The sequence below is a fragment of the Rhinolophus sinicus genome, chromosome 12, assembly GCF_057876585.1.
Source record: "Rhinolophus sinicus isolate RSI-liver-muscle chromosome 12, RSI-T2T, whole genome shotgun sequence".
Taxonomy (NCBI): domain Eukaryota; kingdom Metazoa; phylum Chordata; class Mammalia; order Chiroptera; family Rhinolophidae; genus Rhinolophus; species Rhinolophus sinicus.
In genome coordinates this window covers 13,158,663-13,174,447 of record NC_142512.1, presented here as the reverse complement: position 1 = coordinate 13,174,447, position 15,785 = coordinate 13,158,663, and the positions used below count along the sequence as shown (strand labels likewise).

Genomic DNA, 15,785 nt, shown 5'->3' with positions numbered 1-15,785 from the left:
GTGAACAGCTGTCTAAGGATTCTGGAAAGGAAATGGTAGCAGGCAGAATGGGAAAGGAAACCAGTACCTGAGGTAAGAACAATCTGGCAATGATTGTTTTGCCCCCTCTCCCATTGTACCCTGACCTGGACACAAATGCAGCCTGAAACTCAGAAATGCACACTGATGGCAGAAAGAGCTAGAAGAAAAGCCTTCTTTTTCTGGCCTGAGGAGCAGAAACATGTTCCCTCGGGATTGGAGAGAAGGGGGGAGTCCCTTTTTCCTTTCCATTTTCTCCCGCTCTAGCTTCCAGGCAGCAGTGATGGCTGTGATGGCCACGCAGGTACCTACAACATGAGGAAGGGGAAGTCTTCCCTTTGACTAGAGCCAACTGTGGTCCCAAGGGCATGGGAAGAATCCTTATTGCTTTTTTCCTCTATCAGAGGAACAAAACCCAGAAATAACAAACAAAATGAATAATAAAATGATGTATCTAAATATCAATAATTACATTAAATGTCTAAACTCCCATTAAAACACAGATTGTCAGCATAGATTAAAAAACAAAACCTTATCCAACTTTTTAAAGCTATTTACAATAAATTCACTTTAAAATACCATAGATAAGTTAAAAGTAAAAGAACAGAAAAAAATATACTATACAAACACTAATCAAAAGAAAGCTGAGTGCTTATGTTAATATGTGAAAAGTAGATTTCAGAGGAAGGAAAATTACCAGGAATAAAGGGAGAAATTACATAATGATGAAAGGGCCAATTCATGAAGAGGCTATAACAATCCTAAACAGGTATGCACCTAACAACAGGGATTCAAAATACATGAAGGAATAACTAATAAAACTAAAGGATAAGTGGACAAATCTTCACTTATAGTTGAAGATTTTAACAGTACTCTCTCAGTAATCGATACAGCAAGCACATGGAAAATCAGCAAGGTTAGAGAAAAACTGAATCATACCTCGAACCAACTGAATTTTACTAGCATTTATAAAACACTACACCCAACAATAGCAGAATATAAATTCTTTTCAAGTGCACATGAAACATTCACCCAGATAGGGTCATAAAACAAACCTTAAACAAATTTAAAATAATTGAAGTTATACAAAGTAAGTTTGCTGATCATAATGAAATTAAACTTGAAATCAATAACATAAAGAAAACTAGACAACATCCAAATACTTGGATATTAAACAGCACATTTCTAAATAATCCCTGGACCTAGAAAATAAAAGAGGAGAAAGCACTTCCCAACTCATTTTATGAGTTCAGCATTATTCTTATACCAAAGATAGTACAAGAAAACAGGCCAATATCCCTTATGAACATATATGAAAAAATGTTCACCAAAATATTAGTAAACCAAGTCCAGCAAAATAGAAAAAGTATAATGCATAACAACATGATGGGGTTTATCCCAGGGATGCAAGACTTGTTCAATCTTAAAAAGTCAATCTAAAAGAAAAGAAAAGAAAAACCATGTGATCCTATCAATTGATGCAGTAAAAGCATTTGACAAAAATATCATTCATGATAAAAACTTACAGCAAATTAGGAATAGAAGAGAATGTCATTAATCTGATAAAGGGCATCTACCAAAAAAACACCAGAAAACCAACAAACCATAGTTAACATATATAATAGTCAAAGACTAAATGTTTCCCCTCAGAGATTAGGAAAAGGCCAGACCACTCACTCTCACCATTCCTATTCAACAATTCAACATAATATTGGAAGCCTTGACAGGGTCAAAGAATATAATGTCAACATACATCAGTTGTATTTACATATGTTAAAAATGAACAATTGAAAACCAAAATGTAAAACACAGTGCCATTGAAAATAGCTCCAAAAGAAAAAAACAGAAATATTTAGGTATAAATCTAACAAAACATGTAGGATCTCTATCATAAAAACTATAAAATGCTGGTGAAAGAAATCAAAGACCTAAATAAAGGGAGGCACACTCTGTGTTCATGATTTGGAAGACCCAATAAAGTGATGATGTCAATTCTCCCCAAATTGATTTATACATTTAATGTAATCAATTCTAATAAAAATACCAGCAGTATTTTTTTGTAGATACAGATAAGCAAATTCTAAAATTTATAAGGAACTGAAACAGCCAAACAATTTTGAAAAAAACAAAACACATTTGAGTGCTCATTTCCTTATTTTAAGAATTACTATAAAGTTACCGGTGAAAACTAGACACAGATCGATGGAAAAGAATAATGTAAGTGGACGGCAAAGAAGCCCGAGAAAAAAATGTATGTTATTAGCCGTCAGGGAAACGCAGATTAAAATCATGATATACCACTATATACTAATTAGCGTGACTAAAATTGAAAAGTGGACAGTACCAAGTACTGGAGAGGACGTGGAGAAACTGGAACTCTTATCCATTACTAGTAGGAATGCAAAATGGCACAGCCGTTCTGGAAAACAGTCTGGCAATTTATCATAAAGTCAAACATCACTTACTATATGATCCTGCAATCCCACTCTTAACTACTTCTTCCAGAGAAATGAAAACATTTCTTTTTGAGGTGGGCACCCAGAAGTGCCAGATAGAATGTCAGACGATTTCAGGATAGTTTTGGTCAAGGGCTGGGTATGGAGTTCAGGGACCCAACACTCTGTTAAAGAGAGGAATGTGGCTATCAACATTCATGCTCTTTGTTCTCTCTAAAAATGTTCTGTGGCGTGTTTTTGTGGTAAGAGTAGACATTGATATCTGAATAAACCATGAAAATTCAAACATAAAATTCAACTGTAAATCAAAACCCCAGTCTAGGGAGAGGAGCCACTACACAGGGTGGACAGGCAGTGGTGAGAGGGCAGATCTGTGTCCTGACCCTAAATCCAGTGGTGGAGGGAGGCCAAGAGAATCTTTTCAAGTGGGACCCAGGAAGCCAGGTTACCAGGTCCCCCATAGTAGCTGTGTAGTTGTGAAGAATGATCTTAGTGACCTCTACTCCAACCCTACTGCCCCCACTGGGTCCAAGCCACCATCATCTCTTACTCAGATTATGGCAGTGTCCCCAGTGGGTCTCCCAGCTTCCACTGTTCCCCCACAATTCAGTCCCAGACTAAAGCCCACCAATGGCTTCTCTTAGATCTTACAGTGAACTCCACAATTCTCAGTTTGCCTGATCTGGCCCCAGTGTCCCTCTCCAGCCTCCCCTCTCCCTCTGGCTCATCAGGCTCTCACCTCATGGCTCTTTGTGCTGCTCCAACTTGCCAAGCTCAATCCTACCTCAGGGCCTTTGCACGCCTCTGCCTGGAGCACCTTTCTCCCAGCTTCCCCACAGCTGGCTCCTTCTCAATGTTCAGGACTCATTTTAAGTTGTCACCTCCTATGAGGGGACTTTCCTGATTAATCTATCTAAAGTAGCTCTCCCAACCATGCTCTAGCACACGCTTTAATTTTATTCATAGCATTTATCAGTATTGGAAATTTTGTGTGTAATGATTAATTTTCTTGGCTACTCCTTAGACTGTGATCTCCACAAACACTGGGTCCTGGTGTGTCTTATTTACTGCAGCGTGTCCTGCACCTATTGCAGTATTGGCACCCAGTAGACAATAAATATGTATTTTGGAGAAATATGTGATGAATGAATGAAGGTCAAGTATCTTGCCAAAAGTCACATGGCCAATGAATGATAAAACCAGAGCTAGAGCTTAGATTTCGACATGAGGTGTACAATCATGGCCACCTCCCTTACCCTCTGCACCCCTCTTCCCCCCCTCCAAAACTCTGTCCTAGTGAAATAAGAGGAACACACAGGTGAACTTCTGTCTAGGTGGAACCAGCTAATAATGAACATCGAGCAGCCTCAAAGGAAAAGAAATAACAAAAATACAGATTGAAAGAGGAGTGTATGTCCTCTTTTACTGTGTAAAGTTGGGATGTTCCGGACTGATTTTTCATTGAAAGTAAAATTTTAAGAGGCATAAACAGTCACTGTTAGAAAGCCTCCTTATTCATTTGTCTATTCAGCTGCTCATTCATTCATCAAACACTTATTCAGTGCGCATATACAGTTGTGCAGGTGCTAGGGATGCTTTGTGTCAACACTAACCCCCCCGCAGGGACCTCTGTAATCTATTTCCTGTCTTTGGGGGCTGCTGACCACACCAGTGTTGGGGGAGAGTTGTCAGGGGACAAGTTTGCACCGAGACAGGAAATGGAAACAAACAGAACATAGGTCATTCTCAAAAGGCATTAACATCTCATTTGTCTTCACTTCATGATGACACAAGTTTTTTAGGAAATAAAAGTTGCCTGTTGAGCACCTATACGCACCTCTGAAGGTTTTCTCACTAATCTCACGGGAGCTAACTGCCGGTACCATGCCGTAACACAGTGAAAATCTCAGGAGCTGTTGGTCAGGAAAGGAAATCTCCATCCTACACTGCATGGCTCCTACTTTCTGACTTCTCACGTATGATTTCTGTTTCAGCAATGGGGGCTGCACTTTGCACATAGTGGGTGAATGGGGGCTGCCATCCAGCCCACCATTTCATTGGCCTTTTGGTAATTTACTCAGCCAGGGAGGACAAGGTTTTGTAATTCATCCATCCAAAGAGACGCTTGTGGTAATTCACTCAGAGGGATGCTCCTTTCTAATTTGCACACAGGCCCCTCTGTGCTGGCAGCAGCCCTGTCCAAGCTGTCTCTGTTCTCCCACCCAACTGCCAATTTGTGGAAGGCTGGGAAGCCAGAGGAGCACATGGGCTTGTCTCGTATAAAACAAAGCCTGAGACACCGATCTATGCAAAGAGCATGAAATTTCCATCCATGGACCTGGAACATCGATTTGGGCTGTTCAGAAGCCCTCTGGCTCTTTTCCTAGTTTCTGGCAGTGTTTTGATCGACTGAGATTGCTGAGTAAATCAAAGAGCATCTGTGGAACACAGTCCACATGGCAGAAAGTGTGCGGGGCCCGAGAGTTCAGAGATAAATGAATGAGACATAGTCCTTGCCCTTAGGAGCTAGGGGCTCTACCAGTCTGTGACTTCTTAATGAATGCAGTGTGGCCCTGCTTGTCATGCTCCCAGCCCATGACCACATTGGCACTCTTATAGACTCGATGTTCAAAACATGCTCACAACACAGAGATTCATACAGAGGAACTGGAGACGCGCTCTGCCTAGTATATTGTTAAAATACACTTTTTACATAAAAACCATGCCTATGGTAAACATCTAAAAGATACAAGTGGCTTACACAGTGAAAAGCAAACCCATTCTCTGGCCCATCAGTTCCCTTCCCCAAAAGAAGCCATAAAGTTAGAAAATCTGAATCTGCAGTCAACATTTGCAAATCATATTTCACATAAAAATCAAGATTCTCAGCTTTTATTTAAAGGAATAACTGGAAGACCTGGCGACACTGGGCCCCCAATTCACACAGCAATGGGCGTTGAGATGCAGCTCCCCTGGGGAAGGGCTATATGCTCCCAAGGCCTCAGTACCCACCCACCCTACTGCACCCATTACTATCACCTTGTCTGTACATCATTCAGGCTCCCTGCTGGGCTCTTGGATGCAGACAAGTCTGCAATCTATGAGTTATACTGTGGCTCAAGTCCTAGTTCTCAAAGAGTTAGTTTCAGAATGCCTGATGTGAGTTGGTCATTGGGGTTGCCCCACGGTGCCAATGTGAGTCATTTGACAAACATTTACAGGGCACCTCGCTACTTCTCCATAGCACCTGACATACTGTGTTGTGTTTGTTAATTGCCTTATTGACTCCATTAGACTGCAAACTCCAGGAGGGCAGGATTCTGTTATGTTCACTGCTGTGTCCCCATTACCTAACATAGTTTTACCATATCAAAGGCCCTTGATAAATATCACTGAATATTTACATGACTGGCAGGCACTCATATAAAGACCAGATTGGATCAGTGTCCCCAAGCTACACTCAGGCTGGGGAGCAGAAACAAGACTGTCGGACATGGCTGGTAGGACAACTGGCACGGGAAATAGATTATGTTGATGCTCAGAGTATTGGCAAAGCAGACAGTCATCCCATGGGAAGGGGGGACACAGACACAGTGGTGAGAAGGACATTGTGCTCTTCCACACTCGCATGGCGGGCACCTCTGCCACCTCTGCACCAGGGTCTTTCTCATGCCCCATCTCGGACAACCTGGCTGCAATGTCTGACTGCTGCATTTGTGCCATTGACCAAGCAAATGGCACATCAGAGCTCCGCTCACATGTCCTGCCCTCTCCCAGTTCCTCCAGTCACATCACAGCAAGAATATAACATCACAGGAAAGAAATATTCCAGCCTCTGCCACCAGTTAGGACGATTCTGGCCTAGATAGCAGGGAAAGTGGCCAAGGGGCAAATTGCATCAATCTGGGAGAAGACTCCTGGTCATCACACTGTGGCCTCTTACCCTACACCGCCAGCAGCATTCATTCATTTGTTTCATTTGTTCAATGGTTATTGAGCCTTATTATACGCTGGACACTGTCCTACAGACACAATGGAGGAAAACTAGGTCTGCAATTGAAGACCAAATCAATGAATGGATGGGTTTATTCATTCTTTCAATGAATATTTATTGAGCCCTTTCTATATGTCAGACACTGTTCTAGGTCCTGGGGATATGGCAATAACTTAAAGTAGACAAAGACACCTGCTCTCATAAAGGTTGCACTCTAGTGGGCATGTAGTGAGGGTGGAGGGCACAAACTCACTAATTAAATTGTATATTAGATGATGGTCAGTACTATAAGAATAAAGCTGAGGGACAGGTCCAATGGTGGAGTAAATAAATGCTATGTTTACCGCCTCCCATGACCACATTAAAATTATAACTAAATTTTAGAACAATTGACCTGGAGAACCATCTTAAGTCTAGCTGAACAAAAGTCCTATAGCTGGTGATATCAAGAAGAAGCCACGTCAAGAGTGGCAGAAAGGGCAGAGATACAGAAAGAGTGGTCCCACACCTACATGTGGCAGTTGAGAATCAGGAGGGATATCTCAGCCACAGAGTTCCCCCACCCCAGAGAAGTAAGGGACCCCAACCCCACACTGGGTTCCCTAGCCCAGATTACTGGTGCCAAGAAGAGGAGCAGAGCCCCCACAACATCTGGCTGTGAAAAACAGTGGGGATTCCAACCATTTGGGTGAGATGGTGGCTGCAGGGAACCCAGATCTCATCTTAAAGAGCCCATGCACAAAGTCACTAGCTCACAGGCACTCACCCTGGGCTCCCATGGAGGAATGGTTACTTGGGAGGAGTCAGAGATATATGGGGAGAGACTGAGTCGTGTGGCCTCAGGGTGAGGACTGGAGGGACAGTCACCATTCTCTCTGTGTAGAATTCTTCCCCTGTGCAGCTGGTAAGTGGGTGCCATCTTTGCTGTGTTGAGCCCTCCCTGACAAGGCCAAATCTGAATCTGCATTGGCCTGATGAGCTCTGCTCACTCCACCCTGGTGACTCTTTGGGACCCCACCACCCAACTCACGCAATGCCAGAGGCACATTCTTGGCAAGCAGCCAGCCCCACCCATGTTGTACTCTTTCTTGGACAACTCTTGGGATTTCACAGGCAGGTGGCAGCTGGCTTCGGTATGCTCTGAGACTTTTGCTGAGCAGCTCCAGGCTCAGCACTGGCAACAAACCAGAATCTACATTAATTTGGTGAGCACCACTCGCCCCACCCTGGTGACTCCCTGAGATCCCACCTCACCCAACTCACATACCACACAAGGCTCTATCAGCGGCTGAGCCTACAGGAGCTGGCAGGCAGCAGCAAGCCTCGAGGTGCCCTGGGCTTTTTGCAGAGCTACACCAGACCCGGTACTGGTGGCAGTTTTCCCTGGTTCACAGTGTGGCCTCTTCCATGTGCCTCCAGGTCCCGCAGAGGGAGTGACAAACTGTGAATCCCTTGTAGCTCCTACCAGGTAGTCACTCCCAGCTGGTCACAGGCAGTGGCTGACCTGGGCCTACACTGGACCTCCTCCCAAGAAGCCCCAGAACCAACATACCTAGAGTTTGGCTTCAGACAACAGCACATCAACACCCAATTAGCCCCAGAAGCAGCACACCTAAAAGGAGGTCTCAGCAGACCCACTGGGACAAATCCTGCTCCCTGGGGTAAGCCCCCTGCACAACAGTCTGTAAGCTGTGGACTTGGCCAAACAGAACAGCTGGTCAGCCTGAGGGTCAATCTCACCCACTGACATGCCAATAGCAATCAAAGCTCAACTATAATAGAAGGTCACACACAAGGGACACTTCTGGAACACCCAGTACAGGTGACCATGGAGACTGCACCGCTGGGCCCCACAAGGCATCTACTACATGAGGCCACCAGCCCAGACTGGAAGACAGACCTACCTAATACATAGAAACAAACACAGAGAGGCAGCCAAAATGAGGAAACAAAGAAATATGTCCCAAATGAAGGAACAGGAGAAAACTCCAGAAACAAAACTAAATGAAATAGAGGCAAGCAAACTGTCAGAGACAGAGTTTATAAGGATGCTCAATTAATTTAGAAGAATACATGAACTCAGTGAGAACTTCAACAAAGAGATAGGAAGCATAAAAAGGACATAGAAACCATAAAAAAGAACAAGTCAGAAGTGAAGAATACAATAATTGAAATGAAGAATGCACTGGAAGGAATCACCAGAAGACTAGAGGATCGAATCAGCAATTTGGAAGACAAGGTAGCAGGAAACACCAAATCAGAAGAGCAAAGGAAAAAAGAATAAAAAACATGAGAATAGTTTAAAGGACCTCAGTGTCCACATCAAGCATGACAACATTCGTATCATAAGAGTACCAGAAGGAGAAGAGAGAAAGCAAGATATCAAGAACCTATTCGAAGAAATAATGACTGAAAACTTTCCTAATCTGGTAAAGGAACTAGACATACAAGCCCAGGAAGTGCAGAGAGTCTCAAACAAGATGAACCCAAAAAGGCCCACACCAAGACACATTATAATTAAAATGGCAAAGGTTAAAGACAAAGAAAGAATCTTACAAGCAGCAAGAGAAAGGCAACTAGCTACTTAAAAGCAAGCTCCCATAAGATTGTCAACAGATTTCTCAACAAAAACTGCAAGCAAGAAGGGATTGGCACAAAATATTCGAAGTGGTGGAAACAAAGGACCTACAACCAAGACTACTCTACTCAGCAAGTCTATCATTTAAAATTGAAGGAGAGATAAAGAGCTTCCCAGACAAGAAAAATCTAAAGGAGTTTATCATCACCAAACCAGTAGTAAAAGAAACGTTAAAGAAACTTCTTTAAGAAGAAGAGGGGGGTGGGGTGGGGAAGAATATAAATATGGATAACGAAATGGCATTAACTATGCATCTAACAATAATCACTTTAAATGTAAATTGATTAAAATCACCAATCAAAAGACATAGGGTAGCTGAATGGATAAGAAAACAAGACCCATCCATATTCTGTCTATAAGAGACCCACTTCAGATCGAAAGACACATACAAACTAAAAGTAAAAGGATGGAAAAAGATGTTTCATGCAAATGGAAAAAAGAAAAATGCTGGGGTAGCAATACTTATACCAGACAAAATAGAGTTTAAAACAAAGGCTATAATAAGAGACAAAGAGGAACATTACATAGTGATGAAGGGATCAATCCAACAAGAGAGTATAATCCTTGTAAACATCTATGTACCCAATATAGAAGCACCTAAACATATAAGGCAAATGCTGACTGTCACAAAGGGAGAGACTGACAGTAATACAACAATAGTAGGTGACTTTAACACCACATTGACACCACTGAACATATCTTCCAGACAGAAAATCAACAAGGAAACAATGGCGTTAAATGACACACTAGACCAGATGGTTTAATTGATGTTTTTAGAGCATTCTACCTCAAAGCAGCAGAATATACATTATTTTCAAGTGCACATGGAACATTTTCCAAGATAGACCATATGTTAGGCCTGAAAACAAGTCTCAGTAAATTTAAGAAGATTGAAATCATATCAAACGTCTTCCCTGACCACAATGGTGTGAAATGAGAAATCAATTACAAGAAGGGGGGGGGGGGAAGAAAAGAAAACACACAAGCACATGGATGCTAAATAACATGCTACTAAATAATGAATGGGTCAACAACAAGATCAAGGAAGAAACCAAAGATAAGTCGAGACAAACAAAAATGAAAACACAACAACCCCAAATCTATGAGACACAGCAAAAGCAGTCCTAAGAGGGAAATTCATAGCAATACAGACCTACCTCAAGAAAAGAAAAAGTTCAAATGAACAATCTACCTTTACACTTAAAAGAACTAGTGAAAGAGCAGCAAACAAAGCCCAAAGTGAATAGAAGGAAGAAATAATAAAGATCAGAGTGGAACTAAACAAAATAGAGTCTTAAAAAAACAATACAAAAGATTAGCGAAACCAAGAGCTGGTTCTTTGGAAAGATAAACAAAATCAATAAATCTTTAACCAGATTCATCAAGAAAGAAAGGAGAGAGGGTATCTCCCTTCAAGGCAGGGGGCAGATTTATTTGCCACCCAATGTTGTAAAGACAGTGTCTCCTTCCAGGGCAAAGGTTGGGCTGGTTTGCTGGCAGCCCATTGTCCTGGGGTCCTGGGTTGCGACACATAGCATACACTTGGCTCCACCTCTGCACTGTCTTCATGGGACTTGGGGTCAAAGTGAACCAAAAAGCCTAACACTCATGTTGCTGGTTGTGCTTTGAGTAATAAAGTCCTTTGTCTCTGATCTTAGAGTCTCATGTTTTCTGCCAGCATTTCTGAAACTGTGACAGGCTAACTTGTTAGTTACAAGTAGGGTAAAATCTTGGGCCCTTTACAGTTCTTGACAGAGGGACAAGACTGGAGAAAAAGATAATGAGTGAATGGATGAACTGGGATTCAGAGGGCATTCTTCCTAAAATACAGAACATTCACAATAAACATTTCTCAGGGAAGGTGCAAATACACAGCTGGTCACTGCCTTGGGGTAAAGTAGGTCTCAGGATTGTCCACAGAACCATAGATGTGGCTTTATGGGATGCAGCAGGAAGAAGCCGATGGGAGTACGTTCACAGCTGCTGCTGCCCATAAGTTTGTGCAAGAAAACATGGTGAAGTCTTCCGGATAGAGGAAGAACTGAGGAAAGCAGGATTTAGAGGATGTGAAATGGCCTGGCTCAGAGTCAATGTTTCACAACGAAGATCTCAGGTTCTGACAATCCCCCACCCACCCCAGCACCCCAATCGCCCATTGCTGGCTCCGAGGGCAGGCTGTTCAAACAGAAGAACCACCACCCAGACTTTCCTGTGGCCACCCCTCTCGGATTAAAAACTGGGAAGAAAGACACAGAGTTTCTGAGGACGGCACCTCTGATTCCCTCCTGTCCTCTACCCACCACTCTGGCACAGAGAGAAGGAAACTTCTGAGCCTGCCCCTTCCTTGCTCCCCACGTCAGTCCGCTTTCCTCTCCTCCCACGTGTGCTGCCCAGTGTTTCAGGAGCAGATGCTATTTCCAGTGCTCTCATCTTTTCTCTCCACTGAGACAATCACACTTGCCCGACAACATACCTGGTTTTCCAGTTTAGAGCATGTGATTAGTGGTCTCCCAGTGAGGGGGGAAGGGAGTGGAAACGTAGAGCTCGGAGTTCTGAGAAGGCTCCCTCAACCCTTAACCCTCATCCCAAGAGGCCCACTTGGGCTTTCCAGATCCTGAGGGGTCAGGGATGTGAGGGCCCTGCTCCCCTGTGGATGGTGCAGGCCTGTTTCCTCCTCTATGTCTGCCACTGGCTGGGAAGGAAACACTCGGACGTTGGAGAGCCAGACTGGGGTGGGGTGGGAAGGAGAGCATTGTTCCTGGGGGCAGGGAGCCTGGAAGGAATCTGATGGGGCCTGGACGCAGACCGGGAAGCCTGGGGGACCAGATGGTGATGACCGAAGGCTGGCATTTATGTGTACCATGTCAGCCCAGGAGCACTGTCACAGAGAACAGAGGAGCGCAGCGGGCCCTGGAGAGAGGCTGTGTGGCAAAGTGGCCTGGGAGGTAGCATTTGGTGCTGGACTGCCTGGGTTCAACCCTCTGTTGCTATGGCAATTGGGCTAGTTGCTTAAAATCTTTATGCCTCAGTTTCCATATCTTTGAAGGAGACGTAATAATAGCACCTACCTCATAGAATTACTGTGAAGACTAGATGAAACGATATTCGAAAACCATTTAGAGCCAAACAGACGGAACAGTCCCATGCCTGTAACTCCTCCATAAACTCTCCACTTTGGCAGACAAATTGAATCTAGAGCTGTTTTTCCTTTAATCCCAACTTTCACAACCTCTTTCCTACTCCATGGGTTTGCACAGTGTTCCCCTCACCTGGAGGTCTGTTGCCTCATGTCGGCACACAAACCATCCACCTGCCTCAAGGTTCAGGTGTACCTGTTGCAGAGCCCTCCCTGATCCTGCATCCAAAGGTCTCTCTCAGCCTTCACACACTGCCTGGCCCAGGGCCTTGGTACATTTTACTTTCTGGGTTAGTCATTTGTAGCCATGTCTCAACCCCCACACCAGCTGGTCAGCTTCTCAAGGATGGAGACCTAGCCTCGGTTGGACTCTGGCACTGGCTGCTCATGTAGAAAATGCTCGATCCATGTATATGGAAAGAAAGGCCAATCCAGCACGACTGGCTCCAAATTCCTCAGGAGAGGAATAGAAAAATGATGTCCCAGAAGGGACTCAGAGGGGAACCCAGAAGGTTCATTCTGAGTCCTGTGCCCGGCATATCCACTCTGCAATCTTTGCAAGTTGCTTTATCTCTCTAAGCCTCAGTTTCCCAACCTATAAAATGGGCATTAAAATACATATCCAGACTACGTCCAATTGCTCGTGAGAATCCAGTGGGATAATGAGTGCACTCTACAGCGCCAGGCATGTATAATTAGTCTTATTATTATTAGCATTTGCAGGATTCCGAGAAGAAAAGAAAGGTCTTCTCACAGCGTCCTGTGTCCTTACTTCTTGTGAAAATGGGCTGAACGCTTTTAACTTGGCAGTGGTCCTTGTAGCCACCAGATCTGGGTAACCCTTCTCAGAAAGGCTGGGTCCTGTGTTTATAAGAGCTGGGGGTGTCTCAACCCTTCACAGGAGCCCCTTCCAGCATCCCTTCTTCAGGCACCCCCATCTGTTCTGCTCAGATCTGCCTCTTCTGGCTCCCTCCCTGGAGACCTCACACTAGCCAGTACCTACCTCGGTTCAGCTGCTGCAGCTCAGCTCCCCAAGTCCATCAGTCGATTAGCTCACCACAGTCCTGCTCGGGGAGGCCGCCTGCCCCAGAGAACCTGCTGTCTTAGAGGAGCTCACACCAGTGTTTTCAGTCTCAACTACAGACACCAGATCTGCAGAGAAAAGTCCCGTGTCGCACAGGCCTGGCTCTGTCCCCTCCTCTTCCTTCCCCTTCCCCAAGGGCCTCAAAGCTCCTCCCTGAACACATCCTGCTGTGAGGTTGCTCTTAGAGAAGCATCTGTGGTCACCCATGGTCACCGGAGGTTCTCCATTCTTATCAGGCAGGAGTGGAACATTTCCATGGTGTTCCCCTCTGATGCTGATAGGCAGTGATGTGGGGAACCCCGACTTCTCTCCGGAGCTCCAGACACACTAACCACCCCCACTTCTGGACATGGTCTGCCAGATGGCCCTCAATCACCTCCGACTCAATGTATATGAACCAACCTCATCATTTCCCCATCTAAACCCACTTTTCTGCTCCTCTTCTCAGAATCAGAAGTATCATCCTTAACACCTCTGTCTCCCTCACCTCTTACATCTAAACAGCACCAAGTCCAGTCACTATCTTGTAAATCGACCCCTTTTTCTCACTCATCACTGCTTCATCAGGCCACCATTGTCCTTCTCCTAAGTTACAGCAACAGCCTGATGTCATCATCTAATGCTGCCTCCACCTTGCAGCCAAAGGTCTCTTTCTTTCTAACAGTGAAACACAATCTGATCACTTTAGACCTTCAATGGCTCCCTATTACCTTTAAGAGAACTGCCAAAGTCCTTAGCATGACTTGCAAGGACCTTCATGATCTGGTCCTTCCTTAAATCTCCAACATCAGGCTTTCCCTCCTCACTCTGACCCCGCCCAGAAGTCCCGAACCACTGCAGCTCCCAGAGATCCAGGCCTTCACTTCTGCTGTGGGATTCTCTTCCCAGCCCTTCTCCTGGCTCATCTCTACTTATCCTTCATTCAGCAGAGAAGAGCGAAAAAAGAGGAAGGAGGAAAAGTGAAATGCTGCACCAGCTGGGGGAGGAGAGAGTGTCAAGGAGATGACAGTCAAGGCTGCCAAAGATTGCGAAGAGAACAAGGGGTGGAGGATGAGAAAGCATCGGCTGACCTGGACGATTAGGAGAGATACTCCAACGTGACATATTTGCTAGTTTGTCATATTCTTTCTTTTTCTCATGTTTTAAAGCCAAGCAATGTTTGGGGGAATCGCCAACACATTTCTAGACCTTTGTAAATCTCGCATGACTCTATGCTGTCATTGATTTGGCCTAATAGGTAAATGGAGAGAGACAGATGGCTGACGGCTTTGTTTGAACATCTGGATTCAGCGATGTCTGAAACCCTGATGCCTAGATGCCTTAAATGGCTCAACCATGTGATCCAATAAATTTACCCTTTTTAAAAATTAAGCTTTGAGTTGGGTTTCTGTCATTTGCAACCAAAGGATAAGTCACTTTTTCTGCAAGGTCTTTAATACATTCTGGTCTATCCCCTCATTTCCCAGAAGAGGATATTTGGGGGAAAAAAAAAAAAGGTCCAGAAATTTGAATCATTTACTCTGCTTCCCTCCCACGTGTACTTTTCTGTCCCCCTCATGTGACTGGATCACGTTCTATCTTGCATCTTTGTATTAGAGTTCTTAGGTCACATATCTGCCTTGTCCCTTGCACAATAAGTTCTGGGAAAGCAGAGAGTGGGGTTTTTTCATTAAGACAAGAGAATGTTAAGAGGATGCATGGCTCATTAAATAAAGCAAATTGATGAATGGGTGAATGGAGGAGGGAAGGAAATGAACAAAGACCAAGAACTCAGCCTCCGTAGGTTCAAGATTCAGCAACAGCCAGGCAGTGTGGCCACCGTGGGCAGCCCCTCTCCTTATCAACTATGGCATAACTGAATCGGAAATCACAAGCTGATGTTGCCTCTTGTGGCTGCCCTGCTCCTCTTATCATCAGCTGCTCTGTCCAAGACGGCATTGGGTGTGGTGACCACGAAGGGGACAGCTCGGTGCCTGACGACAGCTCTAGAGCTGCCCCCTGCAAAGAGGAGCTGAGGCTCCTTCTCAGGTTCCTCTATCTCAGCCTGGGCCCTGGGAAGTCTATTCAGTAACTTGCCTTGGGCTGTGAAGTTACTGATCTTTTCTGAAGACAATAGACTGTTCTGTTCCATCCTCATCCCTCTTTTCAGGAGAACAACCTCCCGCCCCCAGTCCCTTCTATTCAGAAAAATACTTCTTATCTATTTTCTTATCTATTACAAAGCACCTGAGACCTTTAACCAAAAACTAAATCCTCTTGCAACTGTGAACAACGCCATGAGAGCAGGGGGACCAGTGCTGGGATCTGAAGGACCAAGTTATTGGAGTTGGGCAAGAAATATTTGCTTTGGAAACAAGCAACCCAGGGTCACCTGTGTCCTTGCTCCAGCCCCGTCTTCTCAGGGAGTTGTCTCTGGGATCGTTCAGCAACAGATACAGAATTCATCATCTCTGAGTTTT

General features: G+C 44.5%; 1 protein-coding gene across 1 annotated transcript in view; it reads right to left on the bottom strand.

Annotated features, from left to right (window-relative positions):
• Positions 1–13,414, bottom strand: part of PIK3R6 (phosphoinositide-3-kinase regulatory subunit 6) — a 59,360-nt gene extending 45,946 nt beyond the window's left edge. The window contains exon 1 of the mRNA XM_074319523.2: positions 13,246–13,414. The gene's annotated coding sequence lies outside the window, so the exon portion shown is untranslated. The remainder of the gene's footprint in view (positions 1–13,245) is intronic.
• Positions 13,415–15,785: the final 2,371 nt, after the last annotated feature.